This window comes from Channa argus, unplaced genomic scaffold (assembly GCF_033026475.1).
Source record: "Channa argus isolate prfri unplaced genomic scaffold, Channa argus male v1.0 Contig016, whole genome shotgun sequence".
In the NCBI taxonomy this organism is placed as follows: Eukaryota; Metazoa; Chordata; class Actinopteri; order Anabantiformes; family Channidae; genus Channa; species Channa argus.
In genome coordinates, this window is record NW_027125235.1 from 303,444 (window position 1) to 326,381 (window position 22,938).

Genomic DNA, 22,938 nt, shown 5'->3' on the forward strand with positions numbered 1-22,938 from the left:
CCCACTCTTTGCTGCCTGAGCCAACCTCCTCTGACACTTCTCAAGTGTCGCGGTGCAGTATTGTTAACTGGACGTAACACTGGCCGCTGCTGAGCACCCACCCACGGCCGTGCTCTCTTTGCACAGGCCGACCTCTCCACGGACACAGCTGCTTTGACGTTTGACAAACTCACAGGGCTCTGCCAGAAGGCAAAGCCTGCCAAAAATGGAATTTAACTCATTGGTATTCCTCTCCACGGAAGTGTTTAGTAAAAGGCGAAAGACTTGTGCGTGATGAAGAGAAACCAGAGTAAGGACGCTCCTGCCTTCGTGTGGGGCCGAAGTCCCTCGTCGCACCACTCACCACCTTCGCGGAACCCCCTTCTCGGCTTGCGAGGCGTTCCAATTCCCAGGCAGCTCCCATTTCCCTGAGGCCGCCCCGGCCCTTTGGCCAAGCCAATCAGATTGCGGACAGACTAAGATCCTGCCTTTTCCAGGCGGGCTAGCAAACGCTCAGCTGCTTGCAGATCTTGAGCGAGGAGCGAGAAAAGGAGACGGGCAACGCGGGGAGCGGTAAACGGGCCCTGTGGCGGGATGGAAACGTTGCCCCCTATGCCTGCAGGGGGAAATGCAGAACGCGCACGGGGGCCGTGTTGTTGCTACACCTTGCTGTGGCGCGCTGCACTTTTCGGCCAGTTGTCATGGCTGACAAAGCGTAATTGCAAGAAGACAAAAACCAAAGGAGCCTACCGAGAAGCCGCCACTAAGTCGGCAGGGGTACTTAGCGTGACCCCCGGCGGCCGTCCCATTTGGCTCACGCCCTGAAAAGCTGAGCAAGTTTTTTTTTTTTTTGTCCACAGGTGGAGAGAAGGCTGCACCGTTCCCAGCGGCACTGCAAGGCCAGGTCGATGCGTGGAGTGAACGGAGCAAGCCCCTTTTTCAGCTCCCGGTTCTAAAAATCCGTTTAATAAGTTGTCCCCGTGTAGAGGACATATCAGATATTAAACTGATAAGAACAGATACTACACTTGATCTTAGCCAAAAGGCCGAGAAGCGATGACCCCCACTCTTTGCTGCCTGAGCCAACCTCCTCTGACACTTCTCAAGTGTCGCGGTGCAGTATTGTTAACTGGACGTAACACTGGCCGCTGCTGAGCACCCACCCACGGCCGTGCTCTCTTTGCACAGGCCGACCTCTCCACGGACACAGCTGCTTTGACGTTTGACAAACTCACAGGGCTCTGCCAGAAGGCAAAGCCTGCCAAAAATGGAATTTAACTCATTGGTATTCCTCTCCACGGAAGTGTTTAGTAAAAGGCAAAAGACTTGTGCGTGATGAAGAGAAACCAGAGTAAGGACGCTCCTGCCTTCGTGTGGGGCCGAGGTCCCTCGTCGCACCACTCACCACTTTCGCGGAACCCCCTTCTCGGCTTGCGAGGCGTTCCAATTCCCAGGCAGCTCCCATTTCCCTGAGGCCGCCCCGGCCCTTTGGCCAAGCCAATCAGATTGCGGACAGACTAAGATCCTGCCTTTTCCAGGCGGGCTAGCAAACGCTCAGCTGCTTGCAGATCTTGAGCGAGGAGCGAGAAAAGGAGACGGGCAACGCGGGGAGCGGTAAACGGGCCCTGTGGCGGGATGGAAACGTTGCCCCCTATGCCTGCAGGGGGAAATGCAGAACGCGCACGGGGGCCCTGTTGTTGCTACACCTTGCTGTGGCGCGCTGCACTTTTCGGCCAGTTGTCATGGCTGACAAAGCGTAATTGCAAGAAGACAAAAACCAAAGGAGCCTACCGAGAAGCCGCCACTAAGTCGGCAGGGGTACTTAGCGTGACCCCCGGCGGCCGTCCCATTTGGCTCACGCCCTGAAAAGCTGAGCAAGTTTTTTTTTTTGTCCACAGGTGGAGAGAAGGCTGCACCGTTCCCAGCGGCACTGCAAGGCCAGGTCGATGCGTAGAGTGAACGGAGCAAGCCCCTTTTTCATCTCCCGGTTCTAAAAATCCGTTTAATAAGTTGTCCCCGTGTAGAGGACATATCAGATATTAAACTGATAAGAACAGATACTACACTTTATCTTAGCCAAAAGGCCGAGAAGCGTTGACCCCAACTCTTTGCTGCCTGAGCCAACCTCCTCTGACACTTCTCAAGTGTCGCGGTGCAGTATTGTTAACTGGACGTAACACTGGCCGCTGCTGAGCACCCACCCACGGCCGTGCTCTCTTTGCACAGGCCGACCTCTCCACGGACACAGCTGCTTTGACGTTTGACAAACTCACAGGGCTCTGCCAGAAGGCAAAGCCTGCCAAAAATGGAATTTAACTCATCGGTATTCCTCTCCACGGAAGTCTTTAGTAAAAGGCGAAAGACTAATGCGTGATGAAGAGAAACCAGAGTAAGGACGCTCCTGCCTTCGTGTGGGGCCGAAGTCCCTCGTCGCACCACTCACCACCTTCGCGGAACCCCCTTCTCGGCTTGCGAGGCGTTCCAATTCCCAGGCAGCTCCCATTTCCCTGAGGCCGCCCCGGCCCTTTGGCCAAGCCAATCAGATTGCGGACAGACTAAGATCCTGCCTTTTCCAGGCGGGCTAGCAAACGCTCAGCTGCTTGCAGATCTTGAGCGAGGAGCGAGAAAAGGAGACGGGCAACGCGGGGAGCGGTAAAAGGGCCCTGTGGCGGGATGGAAACGTTGCCCCCTATGCCTGCAGGGGGAAATGCAGAACGCGCACGGGGGCCCTGTTGTTGCTACACCTTGCTGCACTTTTCGGCCAGTTGTCATGGCTGACAAAGCGTAATTGCAAGAAGACAAAAACCAAAGGAGCCTACCGAGAAGCCGCCACTCAGTCGGCAGGGGTACTTAGCGTGACCCCCGGCGGCCGTCCCATTTGGCTCACGCCCTGAAAAGCTGAGCAAGTTTTTTTTTTTTGTCCACAGGTGGAGAGAAGGCTGCACCGTTCCTAGCGGCACTGCAAGGCCAGGTCGATGCGTGGAGTGAACAGAGCAAGCCCCTTTTTCACCTCCCTGTTCTAAAAATCAGTTTAATAAGTTGTCCCTGTGTAGAGGACATATCAGATATTAAACTGATAAGAACAGATACTACACTTGATCTTAGCCAAAAGGCCGAGAAGCGATGACCCCCACTCTTTGCTGCCTGAGCCAACCTCCTCTGACACTTCTCAAGTGTCGCGGTGCAGTATTGTTAACTGGACGTAACACTGGCCGCTGCTGAGCACCCACCCACGGCCGTGCTCTCTTTGCACAGGCCGACCTCTCCACGGACACAGCTGCTTTGACGTTTGACAAACTCACAGGGCTCTGCCAGAAGGCAAAGCCTGCCAAAAATGGAATTTAACTCATTGGTATTCCTCTCCACGGAAGTGTTTAGTAAAAGGCGAAAGACTTGTGCGTGATGAAGAGAAACCAGAGTAAGGACGCTCCTGCCTTCGTGTGGGGCCGAAGTCCCTCGTCGCACCACTCACCACTTTCGCGGAACCCCCTTCTCGGCTTGCGAGGCGTTCCAATTCCCAGGCAGCTCCCATTTCCCTGAGGCCGCCCCGGCCCTTTGGCCAAGCCAATCAGATTGCGGACAGACTAAGATCCTGCCTTTTCCAGGCGGGCTAGCAAACGCTCAGCTGCTTGCAGATCTTGAGCGAGGAGCGAGAAAAGGAGACGGGCAACGCGGGGAGCGGTAAACGGGCCCTGTGGCGGGATGGAAACGTTGCCCCCTATGCCTGCAGGGGGAAATGCAGAACGCGCACGGGGGCCGTGTTGTTGCTACACCTTGCTGTGGCGCGCTGCACTTTTCGGCCAGTTGTCATGGCTGACAAAGCGTAATTGCAAGAAGACAAAAACCAAAGGAGCCTACCGAGAAGCCGCCACTAAGTCGGCAGGGGTACTTAGCGTGACCCCCGGCGGCCGTCCCATTTGGCTCACACCCTGAAAAGCTGAGCAAGTTTTTTTTTTTTTTTGTCCACAGGTGGAGAGAAGGCTGCACCGTTCCCAGCGGCACTGCAAGGCCAGGTCGATGCGTGGAGTGAACGGAGCAAGCCCCTTTTTCAGCTCCCGGTTCTAAAAATCCGTTTAATAAGTTGTCCCCGTGTAGAGGACATATCAGATATTAAACTGATAAGAACAGATACTACACTTGATCTTAGCCAAAAGGCCGAGAAGCGATGACCCCCACTCTTTGCTGCCTGAGCCAACCTCCTCTGACACTTCTCAAGTGTCGCGGTGCAGTATTGTTAACTGGACGTAACACTGGCCGCTGCTGAGCACCCACCCACGGCCGTGCTCTCTTTGCACAGGCCGACCTCTCCACGGACACAGCTGCTTTGACGTTTGACAAACTCACAGGGCTCTGCCAGAAGGCAAAGCCTGCCAAAAATGGAATTTAACTCATTGGTATTCCTCTCCACGGAAGTGTTTAGTAAAAGGCAAAAGACTTGTGCGTGATGAAGAGAAACCAGAGTAAGGACGCTCCTGCCTTCGTGTGGGGCCGAAGTCCCTCGTCGCACCACTCACCACTTTCGCGGAACCCCCTTCTCGGCTTGCGAGGCGTTCCAATTCCCAGGCAGCTCCCATTTCCCTGAGGCCGCCCCGGCCCTTTGGCCAAGCCAATCAGATTGCGGACAGACTAAGATCCTGCCTTTTCCAGGCGGGCTAGCAAACGCTCAGCTGCTTGCAGATCTTGAGCGAGGAGCGAGAAAAGGAGACGGGCAACGCGGGGAGCGGTAAACGGGCCCTGTGGCGGGATGGAAACGTTGCCCCCTATGCCTGCAGGGGGAAATGCAGAACGCGCACGGGGGCCCTGTTGTTGCTACACCTTGCTGTGGCGCGCTGCACTTTTCGGCCAGTTGTCATGGCTGACAAAGCGTAATTGCAAGAAGACAAAAACCAAAGGAGCCTACCGAGAAGCCGCCACTAAGTCGGCAGGGGTACTTAGCGTGACCCCCGGCGGCCGTCCCATTTGGCTCACGCCCTGAAAAGCTGAGCAAGTTTTTTTTTTTGTCCACAGGTGGAGAGAAGGCTGCACCGTTCCCAGCGGCACTGCAAGGCCAGGTCGATGCGTAGAGTGAACGGAGCAAGCCCCTTTTTCATCTCCCGGTTCTAAAAATCCGTTTAATAAGTTGTCCCCGTGTAGAGGACATATCAGATATTAAACTGATAAGAACAGATACTACACTTGATCTTAGCCAAAAGGCCGAGAAGCGTTGACCCCAACTCTTTGCTGCCTGAGCCAACCTCCTCTGACACTTCTCAAGTGTCGCGGTGCAGTATTGTTAACTGGACGTAACACTGGCCGCTGCTGAGCACCCACCCACGGCCGTGCTCTCTTTGCACAGGCCGACCTCTCCACGGACACAGCTGCTTTGACGTTTGACAAACTCACAGGGCTCTGCCAGAAGGCAAAGCCTGCCAAAAATGGAATTTAACTCATCGGTATTCCTCTCCACGGAAGTCTTTAGTAAAAGGCGAAAGACTAATGCGTGATGAAGAGAAACCAGAGTAAGGACGCTCCTGCCTTCGTGTGGGGCCGAAGTCCCTCGTCGCACCACTCACCACCTTCGCGGAACCCCCTTCTCGGCTTGCGAGGCGTTCCAATTCCCAGGCAGCTCCCATTTCCCTGAGGCCGCCCCGGCCCTTTGGCCAAGCCAATCAGATTGCGGACAGACTAAGATCCTGCCTTTTCCAGGCGGGCTAGCAAACGCTCAGCTGCTTGCAGATCTTGAGCGAGGAGCGAGAAAAGGAGACGGGCAACGCGGGGAGCGGTAAACGGGCCCTGTGGCGGGATGGAAACGTTGCCCCCTATGCCTGCAGGGGGAAATGCAGAACGCGCACGGGGGCCCTGTTGTTGCTACACCTTGCTGTGGCGCGCTGCACTTTTCGGCCAGTTGTCATGGCTGACAAAGCGTAATTGCAAGAAGACAAAAACCAAAGGAGCCTACCGAGAAGCCGCCACTAAGTCGGCAGGGGTACTTAGCGTGACCCCCGGCGGCCGTCCCATTTGGCTCACGCCCTGAAAAGCTGAGCAAGTTTTTTTTTTTTTTTGTCCACAGGTGGAGAGAAGGCTGCACCGTTCCCAGCGGCACTGCAAGTCCAGGTCGATGCGTGGAGTGAACGGAGCAAGCCCCTTTTTCAGCTCCCGGTTCTAAAAATCCGTTTAATAAGTTGTCCCCGTGTAGAGGACATATCAGATATTAAACTGATAAGAACAGATACTACACTTGATCTTAGCCAAAAGGCCGAGAAGCGATGACCCCCACTCTTTGCTGCCTGAGCCAACCTCCTCTGACACTTCTCAAGTGTCGCGGTGCAGTATTGTTAACTGCACGTAACACTGGCCGCTGCTGAGCACCCACCCACGGCCGTGCTCTCTTTGCACAGGCCGACCTCTCCACGGACACAGCTGCTTTGATGTTTGACAAACTCACAGGGCTCTGCCAGAAGGCAAAGCCTGCCAAAAATGGAATTTAACTCATTGGTATTCCTCTCCACGGAAGTGTTTAGTAAAAGGCGAAAGACTTGTGCGTGATGAAGAGAAACCAGAATAAGGACGCTCCTGCCTTCGTGTGGGGCCGAAGTCCCTCGTCGCACCACTCACCACCTTCGCGGAACCCCCTTCTCGGCTTGCGAGGCGTTCCAATTCCCAGGCAGCTCCCATTTCACTGAGGCCGCCCCGGCCCTTTGGCCAAGCCAATCAGATTGCGGACAGACTAAGATCCTGCCTTTTCCAGGCGGGCTAGCAAACGCTCAGCTGCTTGCAGATCTTGAGCGAGGAGCGAGAAAAGGAGACGGGCAACGCGGGGAGCGGTAAACGGGCCCTGTGGCGGGATGGAAACGTTGCCCCCTATGCCTGCAGGGGGAAATGCAGAACGCGCACGGGGGCCCTGTTGTTGCTACACCTTGCTGTGGCGCGCTGCACTTTTCGGCCAGTTGTCATGGCTGACAAAGCGTAATTGCAAGAAGACAAAAACTAAAGGAGCCTACCGAGAAGCCGCCACTAAGTCGGCAGGGGTACTTAGCGTGACCCCCGGCGGCCGTCCCATTTGGCTCACGCCCTGAAAAGCTGAGCAAGTTTTTTTTTTTGTCCACAGGTGGAGAGAAGGCTGCACCGTTCCCAGCGGCACTGCAAGGCCAGGTCGATGCGTAGAGTGAACGGAGCAAGCCCCTTTTTCACCTCCCAGTTCTAAAAATCCGTTTAATAAGTTGTCCCCGTGTAGAGGACATATCAGATATTAAACTGATAAGAACAGATACTACACTTGATCTTAGCCAAAAGGCCGAGAAGCGTTGACCCCAACTCTTTGCTGCCTGAGCCAACCTCCTCTAACACTTCTCAAGTGTCGCGGTGCAGTATTGTTAACTGGACGTAACACTGGCCGCTGCTGAGCACCCACCCACGGCCGTGCTCTCTTTGCACAGGCCGACCTCTCCACGGACACAGCTGCTTTGACGTTTGACAAACTCACAGGGCTCTGCCAGAAGGCAAAGCCTGCCAAAAATGGAATTTAACTCATTGGTATTCCTCTCCACGGAAGTGTTTAGTAAAAGGCAAAAGACTTGTGCGTGATGAAGAGAAACCAGAGTAAGGACGCTCCTGCCTTCGTGTGGGGCCGAAGTCCCTCGTCGCACCACTCACCACTTTCGCGGAACCCCCTTCTCGGCTTGCGAGGCGTTCTAATTCCCAGGCAGCTCCCATTTCCCTGAGGCCGCCCCGGCCCTTTGGCCAAGCCAATCAGATTGCGGACAGACTAAGATCCTGCCTTTTCCAGGCGGGCTAGCAAACGCTCAGCTGCTTGCAGATCTTGAGCGAGGAGCGAGAAAAGGAGACGGGCAACGCGGGGAGCGGTAAACGGGCCCTGTGGCGGGATGGAAACGTTGCCCCCTATGCCTGCAGGGGGAAATGCAGAACGCGCACGGGGGCCCTGTTGTTGCTACACCTTGCTGTGGCGCGCTGCACTTTTCGGCCAGTTGTCATGGCTGACAAAGCGTAATTGCAAGAAGACAAAAACCAAAGGAGCCTACCGAGAAGCCGCCACTAAGTCGGCAGGGGTACTTAGCGTGACCCCCGGCGGCCGTCCCATTTGGCTCACGCCCTGAAAAGCTGAGCAAGTTTTTTTTTTTGTCCACAGGTGGAGAGAAGGCTGCACCGTTCCCAGCGGCACTGCAAGGCCAGGTCGATGCGTAGAGTGAACGGAGCAAGCCCCTTTTTCATCTCCCGGTTCTAAAAATCCGTTTAATAAGTTGTCCCCGTGTAGAGGACATATCAGATATTAAACTGATAAGAACAGATACTACACTTGATCTTAGCCAAAAGGCCGAGAAGCGTTGACCCCAACTCTTTGCTGCCTGAGCCAACCTCCTCTGACACTTCTCAAGTGTCGCGGTGCAGTATTGTTAACTGGACGTAACACTGGCCGCTGCTGAGCACCCACCCACGGCCGTGCTCTCTTTGCACAGGCCGACCTCTCCACGGACACAGCTGCTTTGACGTTTGACAAACTCACAGGGCTCTGCCAGAAGGCAAAGCCTGCCAAAAATGGAATTTAACTCATCGGTATTCCTCTCCACGGAAGTCTTTAGTAAAAGGCGAAAGACTAATGCGTGATGAAGAGAAACCAGAGTAAGGACGCTCCTGCCTTCGTGTGGGGCCGAAGTCCCTCGTCGCACCACTCACCACCTTCGCGGAACCCCCTTCTCGGCTTGCGAGGCGTTCCAATTCCCAGGCAGCTCCCATTTCCCTGAGGCCGCCCCGGCCCTTTGGCCAAGCCAATCAGATTGCGGACAGACTAAGATCCTGCCTTTTCCAGGCGGGCTAGCAAACGCTCAGCTGCTTGCAGATCTTGAGCGAGGAGCGAGAAAAGGAGACGGGCAACGCGGGGAGCGGTAAACGGGCCCTGTGGCGGGATGGAAACGTTGCCCCCTATGCCTGCAGGGGGAAATGCAGAACGCGCACGGGGGCCCTGTTGTTGCTACACCTTGCTGTGGCGCGCTGCACTTTTCGGCCAGTTGTCATGGCTGACAAAGCGTAATTGCAAGAAGACAAAAACCAAAGGAGCCTACCGAGAAGCCGCCACTAAGTCGGCAGGGGTACTTAGCGTGACCCCCGGCGGCCGTCCCATTTGGCTCACGCCCTGAAAAGCTGAGCAAGTTTTTTTTTTTTTTGTCCACAGGTGGAGAGAAGGCTGCACCGTTCCCAGCGGCACTGCAAGTCCAGGTCGATGCATGGAGTGAACGGAGCAAGCCCCTTTTTCAGCTCCCGGTTCTAAAAATCCGTTTAATAAGTTGTCCCCGTGTAGAGGACATATCAGATATTAAACTGATAAGAACAGATACTACACTTGATCTTAGCCAAAAGGCAGAGAAGCGATGACCCCCACTCTTTGCTGCCTGAGCCAACCTCCTCTGACACTTCTCAAGTGTCGCGGTGCAGTATTGTTAACTGCACGTAACACTGGCCGCTGCTGAGCACCCACCCACGGCCGTGCTCTCTTTGCACAGGCCGACCTCTCCACGGACACAGCTGCTTTGACGTTTGACAAACTCACAGGGCTCTGCCAGAAGGCAAAGCCTGCCAAAAATGGAATTTAACTCATTGGTATTCCTCTCCACGGAAGTGTTTAGTAAAAGGCGAAAGACTTGTGCGTGATGAAGAGAAACCAGAATAAGGACGCTCCTGCCTTCGTGTGGGGCCGAAGTCCCTCGTCGCACCACTCACCACCTTCGCGGAACCCCCTTCTCGGCTTGCGAGGCGTTCCAATTCCCAGGCAGCTCCCATTTCACTGAGGCCGCCCCGGCCCTTTGGCCAAGCCAATCAGATTGCGGACAGACTAAGATCCTGCCTTTTCCAGGCTGGCTAGCAAACGCTCAGCTGCTTGCAGATCTTGAGCGAGGAGCGAGAAAAGGAGACGGGCAACGCGGGGAGCGGTAAACGGGCCCTGTGGCGGGATGGAAACGTTGCCCCCTATGCCTGCAGGGGGAAATGCAGAACGCGCACGGGGGCCCTGTTGTTGCTACACCTTGCTACACCTTGCTGCACTTTTCGGGCAGTTGTCATGGCTGACAAAGCGTAATTGCAAGAAGACAAAAACCAAAGGAGCCTACCGAGAAGCCGCCACTCAGTCGGCAGGGGTACTTAGCGTGACCCCCGGCGGCCGTCCCATTTGGCTCACGCCCTGAAAAGCTGAGTTTTTTTTTTTTGTCCACAGGTGGAGAGAAGGCTGCACCGTTCCTAGCGGCACTGCAAGGCCAGGTCGATGCGTGGAGTGAACGGAGCAAGCCCCTTTTTCACCTCCCAGTTCTAAAAATCAGTTTAATAAGTTGTCCCCGTGTAGAGGACATATAAGATATTGAACTGATAAGAACAGATACTACACTTGATCTTAGCCAAAAGGCCGAGAAGCGATGACCCCCACTCTTTGCTGCCTGAGCCAACCTCCTCTGACACTTCTCAAGTGTCGCGGTGCAGTATTGTTAACTGGACGTAACACTGGCCGCTGCTGAGCACCCACCCACGGCCGTGCTCTCTTTGCACAGGCCGACCTCTCCACGGACACAGCTTCTTTGACGTTTGACAAACTCACAGGGCTCTGCCAGAAGGCAAAGCCTGCCAAAAATGGAATTTAACTCATTGGTATTCCTCTCCACGGAAGTGTTTAGTAAAAGGCGAAAGACTTGTGCGTGATGAAGAGAAACCAGAGTAAGGACGCTCCTGCCTTCGTGTGGGGCCGAAATCCCTCGTCGCACCACTCCCCACCTTCGCGGAACCCCCTTCTCGGCTTGCGAGGCGTTCCAATTCCCAGGCAGCTCCCATTTCCCTGAGGCCGCCCCGGCCCTTTGGCCGAGCCAATCAGATTGTGGACAGACTAAGATCCTGCCTTTTCCAGGCGGGCTAGCAAACGCTCAGCTGCTTGCAGATCTTGAGCGAGGAGCGAGAAAAGGAGACGGGCAACGCGGGGAGCGGTAAACGGGCCCTGTGGCGGGATGGAAACGTTGCCCCCTATGCCTGCAGGGGGAAATGCAGAACGCGCACGGGGGCCCTGTTGTTGCTACACCTTGCTGTGGCGCGCTGCACTTTTCGGCCAGTTGTCATGGCTGACAAAGCGTAATTGCAAGAAGACAAAAACTAAAGGAGCCTACCGAGAAGCCGCCACTAAGTCGGCAGGGGTACTTAGCGTGACCCCCGGCGGCCGTCCCATTTGGCTCACGCCCTGAAAAGCTGAGCAAGTTTTTTTTTTTTGTCCACAGGTGGAGAGAAGGCTGCACCGTTCCCAGCGGCACTGCAAGGCCAGGTCGATGCGTGGAGTGAACGGAGCAAGCCCCTTTTTCAGCTCCCGGTTCTAAAAATCCGTTTAATAAGTTGTCCCCGTGTAGAGGACATATCAGATATTAAACTGATAAGAACAGATACTACACTTGATCTTAGCCAAAAGGCCGAGAAGCGATGACCCCCACTCTTTGCTGCCTGAGCCAACCTCCTCTGACACTTCTCAAGTGTCGCGGTGCAGTATTGTTAACTGCACGTAACACTGGCCGCTGCTGAGCACCCACCCACGGCCGTGCTCTCTTTGCACAGGCCGACCTCTCCACGGACACAGCTGCTTTGATGTTTGACAAACTCACAGGGCTCTGCCAGAAGGCAAAGCCTGCCAAAAATGGAATTTAACTCATTGGTATTCCTCTCCACGGAAGTGTTTAGTAAAAGGCGAAAGACTTGTGCGTGATGAAGAGAAACCAGAATAAGGACGCTCCTGCCTTCGTGTGGGGCCGAAGTCCCTCGTCGCACCACTCACCACCTTCGCGGAACCCCCTTCTCGGCTTGCGAGGCGTTCCAATTCCCAGGCAGCTCCCATTTCACTGAGGCCGCCCCGGCCCTTTGGCCAAGCCAATCAGATTGCGGACAGACTAAGATCCTGCCTTTTCCAGGCGGGCTAGCAAACGCTCAGCTGCTTGCAGATCTTGAGCGAGGAGCGAGAAAAGGAGACGGGCAACGCGGGGAGCGGTAAACGGGCCCTGTGGCGGGATGGAAACGTTGCCCCCTATGCCTGCAGGGGGAAATGCAGAACGCGCACGGGGGCCCTGTTGTTGCTACACCTTGCTGTGGCGCGCTGCACTTTTCGGCCAGTTGTCATGGCTGACAAAGCGTAATTGCAAGAAGACAAAAACTAAAGGAGCCTACCGAGAAGCCGCCACTAAGTCGGCAGGGGTACTTAGCGTGACCCCCGGCGGCCGTCCCATTTGGCTCACGCCCTGAAAAGCTGAGCAAGTTTTTTTTTTTGTCCACAGGTGGAGAGAAGGCTGCACCGTTCCCAGCGGCACTGCAAGGCCAGGTCGATGCGTAGAGTGAACGGAGCAAGCCCCTTTTTCACCTCCCAGTTCTAAAAATCCGTTTAATAAGTTGTCCCCGTGTAGAGGACATATCAGATATTAAACTGATAAGAACAGATACTACACTTGATCTTAGCCAAAAGGCCGAGAAGCGTTGACCCCAACTCTTTGCTGCCTGAGCCAACCTCCTCTAACACTTCTCAAGTGTCGCGGTGCAGTATTGTTAACTGGACGTAACACTGGCCGCTGCTGAGCACCCACCCACGGCCGTGCTCTCTTTGCACAGGCCGACCTCTCCACGGACACAGCTGCTTTGACGTTTGACAAACTCACAGGGCTCTGCCAGAAGGCAAAGCCTGCCAAAAATGGAATTTAACTCATTGGTATTCCTCTCCACGGAAGTGTTTAGTAAAAGGCAAAAGACTTGTGCGTGATGAAGAGAAACCAGAGTAAGGACGCTCCTGCCTTCGTGTGGGGCCGAAGTCCCTCGTCGCACCACTCACCACTTTCGCGGAACCCCCTTCTCGGCTTGCGAGGCGTTCTAATTCCCAGGCAGCTCCCATTTCCCTGAGGCCGCCCCGGCCCTTTGGCCAAGCCAATCAGATTGCGGACAGACTAAGATCCTGCCTTTTCCAGGCGGGCTAGCAAACGCTCAGCTGCTTGCAGATCTTGAGCGAGGAGCGAGAAAAGGAGACGGGCAACGCGGGGAGCGGTAAACGGGCCCTGTGGCGGGATGGAAACGTTGCCCCCTATGCCTGCAGGGGGAAATGCAGAACGCGCACGGGGGCCCTGTTGTTGCTACACCTTGCTGTGGCGCGCTGCACTTTTCGGCCAGTTGTCATGGCTGACAAAGCGTAATTGCAAGAAGACAAAAACCAAAGGAGCCTACCGAGAAGCCGCCACTAAGTCGGCAGGGGTACTTAGCGTGACCCCCGGCGGCCGTCCCATTTGGCTCACGCCCTGAAAAGCTGAGCAAGTTTTTTTTTTTGTCCACAGGTGGAGAGAAGGCTGCACCGTTCCCAGCGGCACTGCAAGGCCAGGTCGATGCGTAGAGTGAACGGAGCAAGCCCCTTTTTCATCTCCCGGTTCTAAAAATCCGTTTAATAAGTTGTCCCCGTGTAGAGGACATATCAGATATTAAACTGATAAGAACAGATACTACACTTGATCTTAGCCAAAAGGCCGAGAAGCGTTGACCCCAACTCTTTGCTGCCTGAGCCAACCTCCTCTGACACTTCTCAAGTGTCGCGGTGCAGTATTGTTAACTGGACGTAACACTGGCCGCTGCTGAGCACCCACCCACGGCCGTGCTCTCTTTGCACAGGCCGACCTCTCCACGGACACAGCTGCTTTGACGTTTGACAAACTCACAGGGCTCTGCCAGAAGGCAAAGCCTGCCAAAAATGGAATTTAACTCATCGGTATTCCTCTCCACGGAAGTCTTTAGTAAAAGGCGAAAGACTAATGCGTGATGAAGAGAAACCAGAGTAAGGACGCTCCTGCCTTCGTGTGGGGCCGAAGTCCCTCGTCGCACCACTCACCACCTTCGCGGAACCCCCTTCTCGGCTTGCGAGGCGTTCCAATTCCCAGGCAGCTCCCATTTCCCTGAGGCCGCCCCGGCCCTTTGGCCAAGCCAATCAGATTGCGGACAGACTAAGATCCTGCCTTTTCCAGGCGGGCTAGCAAACGCTCAGCTGCTTGCAGATCTTGAGCGAGGAGCGAGAAAAGGAGACGGGCAACGCGGGGAGCGGTAAACGGGCCCTGTGGCGGGATGGAAACGTTGCCCCCTATGCCTGCAGGGGGAAATGCAGAACGCGCACGGGGGCCCTGTTGTTGCTACACCTTGCTGTGGCGCGCTGCACTTTTCGGCCAGTTGTCATGGCTGACAAAGCGTAATTGCAAGAAGACAAAAACCAAAGGAGCCTACCGAGAAGCCGCCACTAAGTCGGCAGGGGTACTTAGCGTGACCCCCGGCGGCCGTCCCATTTGGCTCACGCCCTGAAAAGCTGAGCAAGTTTTTTTTTTTTTTGTCCACAGGTGGAGAGAAGGCTGCACCGTTCCCAGCGGCACTGCAAGTCCAGGTCGATGCATGGAGTGAACGGAGCAAGCCCCTTTTTCAGCTCCCGGTTCTAAAAATCCGTTTAATAAGTTGTCCCCGTGTAGAGGACATATCAGATATTAAACTGATAAGAACAGATACTACACTTGATCTTAGCCAAAAGGCCGAGAAGCGATGACCCCCACTCTTTGCTGCCTGAGCCAACCTCCTCTGACACTTCTCAAGTGTCGCGGTGCAGTATTGTTAACTGCACGTAACACTGGCCGCTGCTGAGCACCCACCCACGGCCGTGCTCTCTTTGCACAGGCCGACCTCTCCACGGACACAGCTGCTTTGACGTTTGACAAACTCACAGGGCTCTGCCAGAAGGCAAAGCCTGCCAAAAATGGAATTTAACTCATTGGTATTCCTCTCCACGGAAGTGTTTAGTAAAAGGCGAAAGACTTGTGCGTGATGAAGAGAAACCAGAATAAGGACGCTCCTGCCTTCGTGTGGGGCCGAAGTCCCTCGTCGCACCACTCACCACCTTCGCGGAACCCCCTTCTCGGCTTGCGAGGCGTTCCAATTCCCAGGCAGCTCCCATTTCACTGAGGCCGCCCCGGCCCTTTGGTCAAGCCAATCAGATTGCGGACAGACTAAGATCCTGCCTTTTCCAGGCTGGCTAGCAAACGCTCAGCTGCTTGCAGATCTTGAGCGAGGAGCGAGAAAAGGAGACGGGCAACGCGGGGAGCGGTAAACGGGCCCTGTGGCGGGATGGAAACGTTGCCCCCTATGCCTGCAGGGGGAAATGCAGAACGCGCACGGGGGCCCTGTTGTTGCTACACCTTGCTACACCTTGCTGCACTTTTCGGGCAGTTGTCATGGCTGACAAAGCGTAATTGCAAGAAGACAAAAACCAAAGGAGCCTACCGAGAAGCCGCCACTCAGTCGGCAGGGGTACTTAGCGTGACCCCCGGCGGCCGTCCCATTTGGCTCACGCCCTGAAAAGCTGAGTTTTTTTTTTTTGTCCACAGGTGGAGAGAAGGCTGCACCGTTCCTAGCGGCACTGCAAGGCCAGGTCGATGCGTGGAGTGAACGGAGCAAGCCCCTTTTTCACCTCCCAGTTCTAAAAATCAGTTTAATAAGTTGTCCCCGTGTAGAGGACATATAAGATATTGAACTGATAAGAACAGATACTACACTTGATCTTAGCCAAAAGGCCGAGAAGCGATGACCCCCACTCTTTGCTGCCTGAGCCAACCTCCTCTGACACTTCTCAAGTGTCGCGGTGCAGTATTGTTAACTGGACGTAACACTGGCCGCTGCTGAGCACCCACCCACGGCCGTGCTCTCTTTGCACAGGCCGACCTCTCCACGGACACAGCTTCTTTGACGTTTGACAAACTCACAGGGCTCTGCCAGAAGGCAAAGCCTGCCAAAAATGGAATTTAACTCATTGGTATTCCTCTCCACGGAAGTGTTTAGTAAAAGGCGAAAGACTTGTGCGTGATGAAGAGAAACCAGAGTAAGGACGCTCCTGCCTTCGTGTGGGGCCGAAATCCCTCGTCGCACCACTCCCCACCTTCGCGGAACCCCCTTCTCGGCTTGCGAGGCGTTCCAATTCCCAGGCAGCTCCCATTTCCCTGAGGCCGCCCCGGCCCTTTGGCCGAGCCAATCAGATTGTGGACAGACTAAGATCCTGCCTTTTCCAGGCGGGCTAGCAAACGCTCAGCTGCTTGCAGATCTTGAGCGAGGAGCGAGAAAAGGAGACGGGCAACGCGGGGAGCGGTAAACGGGCCCTGTGGCGGGATGGAAACGTTGCCCCCTATGCCTGCAGGGGGAAATGCAGAACGCGCACGGGGGCCCTGTTGTTGCTACACCTTGCTGTGGCGCGCTGCACTTTTCGGCCAGTTGTCATGGCTGACAAAGCGTAATTGCAAGAAGACAAAAACTAAAGGAGCCTACCGAGAAGCCGCCACTAAGTCGGCAGGGGTACTTAGCGTGACCCCCGGCGGCCGTCCCATTTGGCTCACGCCCTGAAAAGCTGAGCAAGTTTTTTTTTTTTGTCCACAGGTGGAGAGAAGGCTGCACCGTTCCCAGCGGCACTGCAAGGCCAGGTCGATGCGTGGAGTGAACGGAGCAAGCCCCTTTTTCAGCTCCCGGTTCTAAAAATCCGTTTAATAAGTTGTCCCCGTGTAGAGGACATATCAGATATTAAACTGATAAGAACAGATACTACACTTGATCTTAGCCAAAAGGCCGAGAAGCGATGACCCCCACTCTTTGCTGCCTGAGCCAACCTCCTCTGACACTTCTCAAGTGTCGCGGTGCAGTATTGTTAACTGGACGCAACACTGGCCGCTGCTGAGCACCCACCCACGGCCGTGCTCTCTTTGCACAGGCCGACCTCTCCACGGACACAGCTGCTTTGACGTTTGACAAACTCACAGGGCTCTGCCAGAAGGCAAAGCCTGCCAAAAATGGAATTTAACTCATTGGTATTCCTCTCCACGGAAGTGTTTAGTAAAAGGCGAAAGACTTGTGCGTGATGAAAAGAAACCAGAGTAAGGACGCTCCTGCCTTCGTGTGGGGCCGAAGTGCCTCGTCGCACCACTCACCACCTTCGCGGAACCCCCTTCTCGGCTTGCGAGGCGTTCCAATTCCCAGGCAGCTCCGATTTCCCTGAGGCCGCCCCGGCCCTTTGGCCGAGCCAATCAGATTGCGGACAGACTAAGATCCTGCCTTTTCCAGGCGGGCTAGCAAACGCTCAGCTGCTTGCAGATCTTGAGCGAGGAGCGAGAAAAGGAGACGGGCAACGCGGGGAGCGGTAAACGGGCCCTGTGGCGGGATGGAAACGTTGCCCCCTATGCCTGCAGGGGGAAATGCAGAACGCGCACGGGGGCCCTGTTGTTGCTACACCTTGCTGCACTTTTCGGCCAGTTGTCATGGCTGACAAAGCGTAATTGCAAGAAGACAAAAACCAAAGGAGCCTACCGAGAAGCCGCCACTCAGTCGGCAGGGGTACTTAGCGTGACCCCCGGCGGCCGTCCCATTTGGCTCACGCCCTGAAAAGCTGAGCAAGTTTTTTTTTTTTGTCCACAGGTGGAGAGAAGGCTGCACCGTTCCCAGCGGCACTGCAAGGCCAGGTCGATGCGTGGAGTGAACGGAGCAAGCCCCTTTTTCACCTCCCTGTTCTAAAAATCAGTTTAATAAGTTGTCCCCGTGTAGGGAACATATCAGATATTAAACTGATAAGAACAGATACTACACTTGATCGTAGCCAAAAGGCCGAGAAGCGATGACCCCCACTCTTTGCTGCCTGAGCCAACCTCCTCTGACACTTCTCAAGTGTCGCGGTGCAGTATTGTTAACTGGACGTAACACTGGCCGCTGCTGAGCACCCACCCACGGCCGTGCTCTCTTTGCACAGGCCGACCTCTCCACGGACACAGCTGCTTTGACGTTTGACAAACTCACAGGGCTCTGCCAGAAGGCAAAGCCTGCCAAAAATGGAATTTAACTCATTGGTATTCCTCTCCACGGAAGTGTTTAGTAAAAGGCGAAAGACTTGTGCGTGATGAAGAGAAACCAGAGTAAGGACGCTCCTGCCTTCGTGTGGGGCCGAAGTCGCTCGTCGCACCACTCACCACCTTCGCGGAACCCCCTTCTCGGCTTGCGAGGCGTTCCAATTCCCAGGCAGCTCCCATTTCCCTGAGGCCGCCCCGGCCCTTTGGCCAAGCCAATCAGATTGCGGACAGACTAAGATCCTGCCTTTTCCAGGCGGGCTAGCAAACGCTCAGCTGCTTGCAGATCTTGAGCGAGGAGCGAGAAAAGGAGACGGGCAACGCGGGGAGCGGTAAACGGGCCCTGTGGCGGGATGGAAACGTTGCCCCCTATGCCTGCAGGGGGAAATGCAGAACGCGCACGGGGGCCCTGTTGTTGCTACACCTTGCTGTGGCGCGCTGCACTTTTCGGCCAGTTGTCATGGCTGACAAAGCGTAATTGCAAGAAGACAAAAACCAAAGGAGCCTACCGAGAAGCCGCCACTAAGTCGGCAGGGGTACTTAGCGTGACCCCCGGCGGCCGTCCCATTTCGCTCACGCCCTGAAAAGCTGAGCAAGTTTTTTTTTTTGTCCACAGGTGGAGAGAAGGCTGCACCGTTCCCAGCGGCACTGCAAGGCCAGGTCGATGCGTGGAGTGAACGGAGCAAGCCCCTTTTTCAGCTCCCGGTTCTAAAAATCCGTTTAATAAGTTGTCCCCGTGTAGAGGACATATCAGATATTAAACTGATAAGAACAGATACTACACTTGATCTTAGCCAAAAGGCCGAGAAGCGATGACCCCCACTCTTTGCTGCCTGAGCCAACCTCCTCTGACACTTCTCAAGTGTCGCGGTGCAGTATTGTTAACTGGACGTAACACTGGCCGCTGCTGAGCACCCACCCACGGCCGTGCTCTCTTTGCACAGGCCGACCTCTCCACGGACACAGCTGCTTTGACGTTTGACAAACTCACAGGGCTCTGCCAGAAGGCAAAGCCTGCCAAAAATGGAATTTAACTCATTGGTATTCCTCTCCACGGAAGTGTTTAGTAAAAGGCGAAAGACTTGTGCGTGATGAAGAGAAACCAGAGTAAGGACGCTCCTGCCTTCGTGTGGGGCCGAAGTCCCTCGTCGCACCACTCACCACTTTCGCGGAACCCCCTTCTCGGCTTGCGAGGCGTTCCAATTCCCAGGCAGCTCCCATTTCCCTGAGGCCGCCCCGGCCCTTTGGCCAAGCCAATCAGATTGCGGACAGACTAAGATCCTGCCTTTTCCAGGCGGGCTAGCAAACGCTCAGCTGCTTGCAGATCTTGAGCGAGGAGCGAGAAAAGGAGACGGGCAACGCGGGGAGCGGTAAAAGGGCCCTGTGGCGGGATGGAAACGTTGCCCCCTAAGCCTGCAGGGGGAAATGCAGAACGCGCACGGGGGCCCTGTTGTTGCTACACCTTGCTGCACTTTTCGGCCAGTTGTCATGGCTGACAAAGCGTAATTGCAAGAAGACAAAAACCAAAGGAGCCTACCGAGAAGCCGCCACTCAGTCGGCAGTGGTACTTAGCGTGACCCCCGGCGGCCGTCCCATTTGGCTCACGCCCTGAAAAGCTGAGCAAGTTTTTTTTTTTGTCCACAGGTGGAGAGAAGGCTGCACCGTTCCCAGCGGCACTGCAAGGCCAGGTCGATGCGTAGAGTGAACGGAGCAAGCCCCTTTTTCATCTCCCGGTTCTAAAAATCCGTTTAATAAGTTGTCCCCGTGAAGAGGACATATCAGATATTAAACTGATAAGAACAGATACTACACTTTATCTTAGCCAAAAGGCCGAGAAGCGTTGACCCCAACTCTTTGCTGCCTGAGCCAACCTCCTCTGACACTTCTCAAGTGTCGCGGTGCAGTATTGTTAACTGGACGTAACACTGGCCGCTGCTGAGCACCCACCCACGGCCGTGCTCTCTTTGCACAGGCCGACCTCTCCACGGACACAGCTGCTTTGACGTTTGACAAACTCACAGGGCTCTGCCAGAAGGCAAAGCCTGCCAAAAATGGAATTTAACTCATCGGTATTCCTCTCCACGGAAGTCTTTAGTAAAAGGCGAAAGACTAATGCGTGATGAAGAGAAACCAGAGTAAGGACGCTCCTGCCTTCGTGTGGGGCCGAAGTCCCTCGTCGCACCACTCACCACCTTCGCGGAACCCCCTTCTCGGCTTGCGAGGCGTTCCAATTCCCAGGCAGCTCCCATTTCCCTGAGGCCGCCCCGGCCCTTTGGCCAAGCCAATCAGATTGCGGACAGACTAAGATCCTGCCTTTTCCAGGCGGGCTAGCAAACGCTCAGCTGCTTGCAGATCTTGAGCGAGGAGCGAGAAAAGGAGACGGGCAACGCGGGGAGCGGTAAAAGGGCCCTGTGGCGGGATGGAAACGTTGCCCCCTATGCCTGCAGGGGGAAATGCAGAACGCGCACGGGGGCCCTGTTGTTGCTACACCTTGCTGCACTTTTCGGCCAGTTGTCATGGCTGACAAAGCGTAATTGCAAGAAGACAAAAACCAAAGGAGCCTACCGAGAAGCCGCCACTCAGTCGGCAGGGGTACTTAGCGTGACCCCCGGCGGCCGTCCCATTTGGCTCACGCCCTGAAAAGCTGAGCAAGTTTTTTTTTTTTGTCCACAGGTGGAGAGAAGGCTGCACCGTTCCTAGCGGCACTGCAAGGCCAGGTCGATGCGTGGAGTGAACGGAGCAAGCCCCTTTTTCACCTCCCTGTTCTAAAAATCAGTTTAATAAGTTGTCCCCGTGTAAAGGACATATCAGATATTAAACTGATAAGAACAGATACTACACTTGATCTTAGCCAAAAGGCCGAGAAGCGATGACCCCCACTCTTTGCTGCCTGAGCCAACCTCCTCTGACACTTCTCAAGTGTCGCGGTGCAGTATTGTTAACTGGACGTAACACTGGCCGCTGCTGAGCACCCACCCACGGCCGTGCTCTCTTTGCACAGGCCGACCTCTCCACGGACACAGCTGCTTTGACGTTTGACAAACTCACAGGGCTCTGCCAGAAGGCAAAGCCTGCCAAAAATGGAATTTAACTCATTGGTATTCCTCTCCACGGAAGTGTTTAGTAAAAGGCGAAAGACTTGTGCGTGATGAAGAGAAACCAGAGTAAGGACGCTCCTGCCTTCGTGTGGGGCCGAAGTCCCTCGTCGCACCACTCACCACCTTCGCGGAACCCCCTTCTCGGCTTGCGAGGCGTTCCAATTCCCAGGCAGCTCCCATTTCCCTGAGGCCGCCCCGGCCCTTTGGCCGAGCCAATCAGATTGCGGACAGACTAAGATCCTGCCTTTTCCAGGCGGGCTAGCAAACGCTCAGCTGCTTGCAGATCTTGAGCGAGGAGCGAGAAAAGGAGACGGGCAACGCGGGGAGCGGTAAACGGGCCCTGTGGCGGGATGGAAACGTTGCCCCCTATGCCTGCAGGGGGAAATGCAGAACGCGCACGGGGGCCCTGTTGTTGCTACACCTTGCTGTGGCGCGCTGCACTTTTCGGCCAGTTGTCATGGCTGACAAAGCGTAATTGCAAGCAGACAAAAACCAAAGGAGCCTACCGAGAAGCCGCCACTAAGTCGGCAGGGGTACTTAGCGTGACCCCCGGCGGCCGTCCCATTTGGCTCACGCCCTGAAAAGCTGAGCAAGTTTTTTTTTTTGTCCACAGGTGGAGAGAAGGCTGCACCGTTCCCAGCGGCACTGCAAGGCCAGGTCGATGCGTAGAGTGAACGGAGCAAGCCCCTTTTTCATCTCCCGGTTCTAAAAATCCGTTTAATAAGTTGTCCCCTTGTAGAGGACATATCAGATATTAAACTGATAAGAACAGATACTACACTTGATCTTAGCCAAAAGGCCGAGAAGCGTTGACCCCAACTCTTTGCTGCCTTAGCCAACCTCCTCTGACACTTCTCAAGTGTCGCGGTGCAGTATTGTTAACTGGACGTAACACTGGCCGCTGCTGAGCACCCACCCACGGCCGTGCTCTCTTTGCACAGGCCGACCTCTCCACGGACACAGCTGCTTTGACGTTTGACAAACTCACAGGGCTCTGCCAGAAGGCAAAGCCTGCCAAAAATGGAATTTAACTCATCGGTATTCCTCTCCACGGAAGTCTTTAGTAAAAGGCGAAAGACTAATGCGTGATGAAGAGAAACCAGAGTAAGGACGCTCCTGCCTTCGTGTGGGGCCGAAGTCCCTCGTCGCACCACTCACCACCTTCGCGGAACCCCCTTCTCGGCTTGCGAGGCGTTCCAATTCCCAGGCAGCTCCCATTTCCCTGAGGCCGCCCCGGCCCTTTGGCCAAGCCAATCAGATTGCGGACAGACTAAGATCCTGCCTTTTCCAGGCGGGCTAGCAAACGCTCAGCTGCTTGCAGATCTTGAGCGAGGAGCGAGAAAAGGAGACGGGCAACGCGGGGAGCGGTAAACGGGCCCTGTGGCGGGATGGAAACGTTGCCCCCTATGCCTGCAGGGGGAAATGCAGAACGCGCACGGGGGCCCTGTTGTTGCTACACCTTGCTGTGGCGCGCTGCACTTTTCGGCCAGTTGTCATGGCTGACAAAGCGTAATTGCAAGAAGACAAAAACCAAAGGAGCCTACCGAGAAGCCGCCACTAAGTCGGCAGGGGTACTTAGCGTGACCCCCGGCGGCCGTCCCATTTGGCTCACGCCCTGAAAAGCTGAGCAAGTTTTTTTTTTTTTTGTCCACAGGTGGAGAGAAGGCTGCACCGTTCCCAGCGGCACTGCAAGTCCAGGTCGATGCGTGGAGTGAACGGAGCAAGCCCCTTTTTCAGCTCCCGGTTCTAAAAATCCGTTTAATAAGTTGTCCCCGTGTAGAGGACATATCAGATATTAAACTGATAAGAACAGATACTACACTTGATCTTAGCCAAAAGGCCGAGAAGCGATGACCCCCACTCTTTGCTGCCTGAGCCAACCTCCTCTGACACTTCTCAAGTGTCGCGGTGCAGTATTGTTAACTGCACGTAACACTGGCCGCTGCTGAGCACCCACCCACGGCCGTGCTCTCTTTGCA

The 22,938-nt window shown here is 55.1% G+C and overlaps 44 non-coding genes across 44 annotated transcripts; all 44 read right to left on the reverse strand.

Moving 5' to 3' along the window:
- Positions 1-177: 177 nt before the first annotated feature.
- On the reverse strand, positions 178-293 carry LOC137113932 (U5 spliceosomal RNA). The gene has a single exon (XR_010913049.1). It is a non-coding gene; the product is annotated as a U5 spliceosomal RNA (small nuclear RNA).
- A 553-nt stretch (positions 294-846) lies between these two features.
- Positions 847-1,037, reverse strand: LOC137114094 (U2 spliceosomal RNA). The gene has a single exon (XR_010913207.1). It is a non-coding gene; the product is annotated as a U2 spliceosomal RNA (small nuclear RNA).
- Positions 1,038-1,218: 181 nt separating this feature from the next.
- On the reverse strand, positions 1,219-1,334 carry LOC137113960 (U5 spliceosomal RNA). The gene has a single exon (XR_010913077.1). It is a non-coding gene; the product is annotated as a U5 spliceosomal RNA (small nuclear RNA).
- A 550-nt stretch (positions 1,335-1,884) lies between these two features.
- On the reverse strand, positions 1,885-2,075 carry LOC137113308 (U2 spliceosomal RNA). Its single transcript, XR_010912444.1, has one exon. It is a non-coding gene; the product is annotated as a U2 spliceosomal RNA (small nuclear RNA).
- A 181-nt stretch (positions 2,076-2,256) lies between these two features.
- Positions 2,257-2,372, reverse strand: LOC137113897 (U5 spliceosomal RNA). The gene has a single exon (XR_010913016.1). It is a non-coding gene; the product is annotated as a U5 spliceosomal RNA (small nuclear RNA).
- A 541-nt stretch (positions 2,373-2,913) lies between these two features.
- Positions 2,914-3,104, reverse strand: LOC137114340 (U2 spliceosomal RNA). Its single transcript, XR_010913445.1, has one exon. It is a non-coding gene; the product is annotated as a U2 spliceosomal RNA (small nuclear RNA).
- Positions 3,105-3,285: 181 nt separating this feature from the next.
- On the reverse strand, positions 3,286-3,401 carry LOC137113934 (U5 spliceosomal RNA). The gene has a single exon (XR_010913051.1). It is a non-coding gene; the product is annotated as a U5 spliceosomal RNA (small nuclear RNA).
- A 554-nt stretch (positions 3,402-3,955) lies between these two features.
- LOC137114095 (U2 spliceosomal RNA) lies at positions 3,956-4,146 on the reverse strand. Its single transcript, XR_010913208.1, has one exon. It is a non-coding gene; the product is annotated as a U2 spliceosomal RNA (small nuclear RNA).
- Positions 4,147-4,327: 181 nt separating this feature from the next.
- On the reverse strand, positions 4,328-4,443 carry LOC137113962 (U5 spliceosomal RNA). The gene has a single exon (XR_010913079.1). It is a non-coding gene; the product is annotated as a U5 spliceosomal RNA (small nuclear RNA).
- Positions 4,444-4,993: 550 nt separating this feature from the next.
- Positions 4,994-5,184, reverse strand: LOC137114413 (U2 spliceosomal RNA). The gene has a single exon (XR_010913514.1). It is a non-coding gene; the product is annotated as a U2 spliceosomal RNA (small nuclear RNA).
- Positions 5,185-5,365: 181 nt separating this feature from the next.
- Positions 5,366-5,481, reverse strand: LOC137113899 (U5 spliceosomal RNA). The gene has a single exon (XR_010913018.1). It is a non-coding gene; the product is annotated as a U5 spliceosomal RNA (small nuclear RNA).
- Positions 5,482-6,035: 554 nt separating this feature from the next.
- Positions 6,036-6,226, reverse strand: LOC137114342 (U2 spliceosomal RNA). Its single transcript, XR_010913447.1, has one exon. It is a non-coding gene; the product is annotated as a U2 spliceosomal RNA (small nuclear RNA).
- Positions 6,227-6,407: 181 nt separating this feature from the next.
- LOC137113976 (U5 spliceosomal RNA) lies at positions 6,408-6,523 on the reverse strand. The gene has a single exon (XR_010913092.1). It is a non-coding gene; the product is annotated as a U5 spliceosomal RNA (small nuclear RNA).
- Positions 6,524-7,073: 550 nt separating this feature from the next.
- LOC137114419 (U2 spliceosomal RNA) lies at positions 7,074-7,264 on the reverse strand. The gene has a single exon (XR_010913520.1). It is a non-coding gene; the product is annotated as a U2 spliceosomal RNA (small nuclear RNA).
- A 181-nt stretch (positions 7,265-7,445) lies between these two features.
- On the reverse strand, positions 7,446-7,561 carry LOC137113963 (U5 spliceosomal RNA). Its single transcript, XR_010913080.1, has one exon. It is a non-coding gene; the product is annotated as a U5 spliceosomal RNA (small nuclear RNA).
- A 550-nt stretch (positions 7,562-8,111) lies between these two features.
- On the reverse strand, positions 8,112-8,302 carry LOC137114414 (U2 spliceosomal RNA). The gene has a single exon (XR_010913515.1). It is a non-coding gene; the product is annotated as a U2 spliceosomal RNA (small nuclear RNA).
- Positions 8,303-8,483: 181 nt separating this feature from the next.
- LOC137113900 (U5 spliceosomal RNA) lies at positions 8,484-8,599 on the reverse strand. Its single transcript, XR_010913019.1, has one exon. It is a non-coding gene; the product is annotated as a U5 spliceosomal RNA (small nuclear RNA).
- Positions 8,600-9,152: 553 nt separating this feature from the next.
- On the reverse strand, positions 9,153-9,343 carry LOC137114403 (U2 spliceosomal RNA). The gene has a single exon (XR_010913504.1). It is a non-coding gene; the product is annotated as a U2 spliceosomal RNA (small nuclear RNA).
- Positions 9,344-9,524: 181 nt separating this feature from the next.
- LOC137113977 (U5 spliceosomal RNA) lies at positions 9,525-9,640 on the reverse strand. The gene has a single exon (XR_010913093.1). It is a non-coding gene; the product is annotated as a U5 spliceosomal RNA (small nuclear RNA).
- Positions 9,641-10,187: 547 nt separating this feature from the next.
- On the reverse strand, positions 10,188-10,378 carry LOC137113294 (U2 spliceosomal RNA). The gene has a single exon (XR_010912430.1). It is a non-coding gene; the product is annotated as a U2 spliceosomal RNA (small nuclear RNA).
- Positions 10,379-10,559: 181 nt separating this feature from the next.
- LOC137113935 (U5 spliceosomal RNA) lies at positions 10,560-10,675 on the reverse strand. The gene has a single exon (XR_010913052.1). It is a non-coding gene; the product is annotated as a U5 spliceosomal RNA (small nuclear RNA).
- Positions 10,676-11,226: 551 nt separating this feature from the next.
- On the reverse strand, positions 11,227-11,417 carry LOC137114096 (U2 spliceosomal RNA). The gene has a single exon (XR_010913209.1). It is a non-coding gene; the product is annotated as a U2 spliceosomal RNA (small nuclear RNA).
- A 181-nt stretch (positions 11,418-11,598) lies between these two features.
- Positions 11,599-11,714, reverse strand: LOC137113978 (U5 spliceosomal RNA). The gene has a single exon (XR_010913094.1). It is a non-coding gene; the product is annotated as a U5 spliceosomal RNA (small nuclear RNA).
- Positions 11,715-12,264: 550 nt separating this feature from the next.
- On the reverse strand, positions 12,265-12,455 carry LOC137114420 (U2 spliceosomal RNA). The gene has a single exon (XR_010913521.1). It is a non-coding gene; the product is annotated as a U2 spliceosomal RNA (small nuclear RNA).
- Positions 12,456-12,636: 181 nt separating this feature from the next.
- On the reverse strand, positions 12,637-12,752 carry LOC137113964 (U5 spliceosomal RNA). The gene has a single exon (XR_010913081.1). It is a non-coding gene; the product is annotated as a U5 spliceosomal RNA (small nuclear RNA).
- A 550-nt stretch (positions 12,753-13,302) lies between these two features.
- On the reverse strand, positions 13,303-13,493 carry LOC137114415 (U2 spliceosomal RNA). Its single transcript, XR_010913516.1, has one exon. It is a non-coding gene; the product is annotated as a U2 spliceosomal RNA (small nuclear RNA).
- Positions 13,494-13,674: 181 nt separating this feature from the next.
- On the reverse strand, positions 13,675-13,790 carry LOC137113901 (U5 spliceosomal RNA). The gene has a single exon (XR_010913020.1). It is a non-coding gene; the product is annotated as a U5 spliceosomal RNA (small nuclear RNA).
- A 553-nt stretch (positions 13,791-14,343) lies between these two features.
- Positions 14,344-14,534, reverse strand: LOC137114377 (U2 spliceosomal RNA). Its single transcript, XR_010913479.1, has one exon. It is a non-coding gene; the product is annotated as a U2 spliceosomal RNA (small nuclear RNA).
- A 181-nt stretch (positions 14,535-14,715) lies between these two features.
- Positions 14,716-14,831, reverse strand: LOC137113980 (U5 spliceosomal RNA). The gene has a single exon (XR_010913096.1). It is a non-coding gene; the product is annotated as a U5 spliceosomal RNA (small nuclear RNA).
- Positions 14,832-15,378: 547 nt separating this feature from the next.
- Positions 15,379-15,569, reverse strand: LOC137113295 (U2 spliceosomal RNA). The gene has a single exon (XR_010912431.1). It is a non-coding gene; the product is annotated as a U2 spliceosomal RNA (small nuclear RNA).
- Positions 15,570-15,750: 181 nt separating this feature from the next.
- On the reverse strand, positions 15,751-15,866 carry LOC137113936 (U5 spliceosomal RNA). The gene has a single exon (XR_010913053.1). It is a non-coding gene; the product is annotated as a U5 spliceosomal RNA (small nuclear RNA).
- Positions 15,867-16,417: 551 nt separating this feature from the next.
- Positions 16,418-16,608, reverse strand: LOC137114097 (U2 spliceosomal RNA). The gene has a single exon (XR_010913210.1). It is a non-coding gene; the product is annotated as a U2 spliceosomal RNA (small nuclear RNA).
- Positions 16,609-16,789: 181 nt separating this feature from the next.
- LOC137113971 (U5 spliceosomal RNA) lies at positions 16,790-16,905 on the reverse strand. The gene has a single exon (XR_010913087.1). It is a non-coding gene; the product is annotated as a U5 spliceosomal RNA (small nuclear RNA).
- A 541-nt stretch (positions 16,906-17,446) lies between these two features.
- On the reverse strand, positions 17,447-17,637 carry LOC137114369 (U2 spliceosomal RNA). The gene has a single exon (XR_010913472.1). It is a non-coding gene; the product is annotated as a U2 spliceosomal RNA (small nuclear RNA).
- A 181-nt stretch (positions 17,638-17,818) lies between these two features.
- On the reverse strand, positions 17,819-17,934 carry LOC137113937 (U5 spliceosomal RNA). The gene has a single exon (XR_010913054.1). It is a non-coding gene; the product is annotated as a U5 spliceosomal RNA (small nuclear RNA).
- Positions 17,935-18,484: 550 nt separating this feature from the next.
- On the reverse strand, positions 18,485-18,675 carry LOC137114098 (U2 spliceosomal RNA). Its single transcript, XR_010913211.1, has one exon. It is a non-coding gene; the product is annotated as a U2 spliceosomal RNA (small nuclear RNA).
- A 181-nt stretch (positions 18,676-18,856) lies between these two features.
- Positions 18,857-18,972, reverse strand: LOC137113938 (U5 spliceosomal RNA). Its single transcript, XR_010913055.1, has one exon. It is a non-coding gene; the product is annotated as a U5 spliceosomal RNA (small nuclear RNA).
- A 540-nt stretch (positions 18,973-19,512) lies between these two features.
- On the reverse strand, positions 19,513-19,703 carry LOC137113318 (U2 spliceosomal RNA). Its single transcript, XR_010912454.1, has one exon. It is a non-coding gene; the product is annotated as a U2 spliceosomal RNA (small nuclear RNA).
- A 181-nt stretch (positions 19,704-19,884) lies between these two features.
- LOC137113902 (U5 spliceosomal RNA) lies at positions 19,885-20,000 on the reverse strand. The gene has a single exon (XR_010913021.1). It is a non-coding gene; the product is annotated as a U5 spliceosomal RNA (small nuclear RNA).
- A 541-nt stretch (positions 20,001-20,541) lies between these two features.
- On the reverse strand, positions 20,542-20,732 carry LOC137114024 (U2 spliceosomal RNA). The gene has a single exon (XR_010913139.1). It is a non-coding gene; the product is annotated as a U2 spliceosomal RNA (small nuclear RNA).
- Positions 20,733-20,913: 181 nt separating this feature from the next.
- On the reverse strand, positions 20,914-21,029 carry LOC137113939 (U5 spliceosomal RNA). Its single transcript, XR_010913056.1, has one exon. It is a non-coding gene; the product is annotated as a U5 spliceosomal RNA (small nuclear RNA).
- A 550-nt stretch (positions 21,030-21,579) lies between these two features.
- Positions 21,580-21,770, reverse strand: LOC137114328 (U2 spliceosomal RNA). Its single transcript, XR_010913434.1, has one exon. It is a non-coding gene; the product is annotated as a U2 spliceosomal RNA (small nuclear RNA).
- A 181-nt stretch (positions 21,771-21,951) lies between these two features.
- LOC137113903 (U5 spliceosomal RNA) lies at positions 21,952-22,067 on the reverse strand. Its single transcript, XR_010913022.1, has one exon. It is a non-coding gene; the product is annotated as a U5 spliceosomal RNA (small nuclear RNA).
- A 553-nt stretch (positions 22,068-22,620) lies between these two features.
- Positions 22,621-22,811, reverse strand: LOC137114343 (U2 spliceosomal RNA). Its single transcript, XR_010913448.1, has one exon. It is a non-coding gene; the product is annotated as a U2 spliceosomal RNA (small nuclear RNA).
- Between the last annotated feature and the right edge of the window lie 127 nt (positions 22,812-22,938).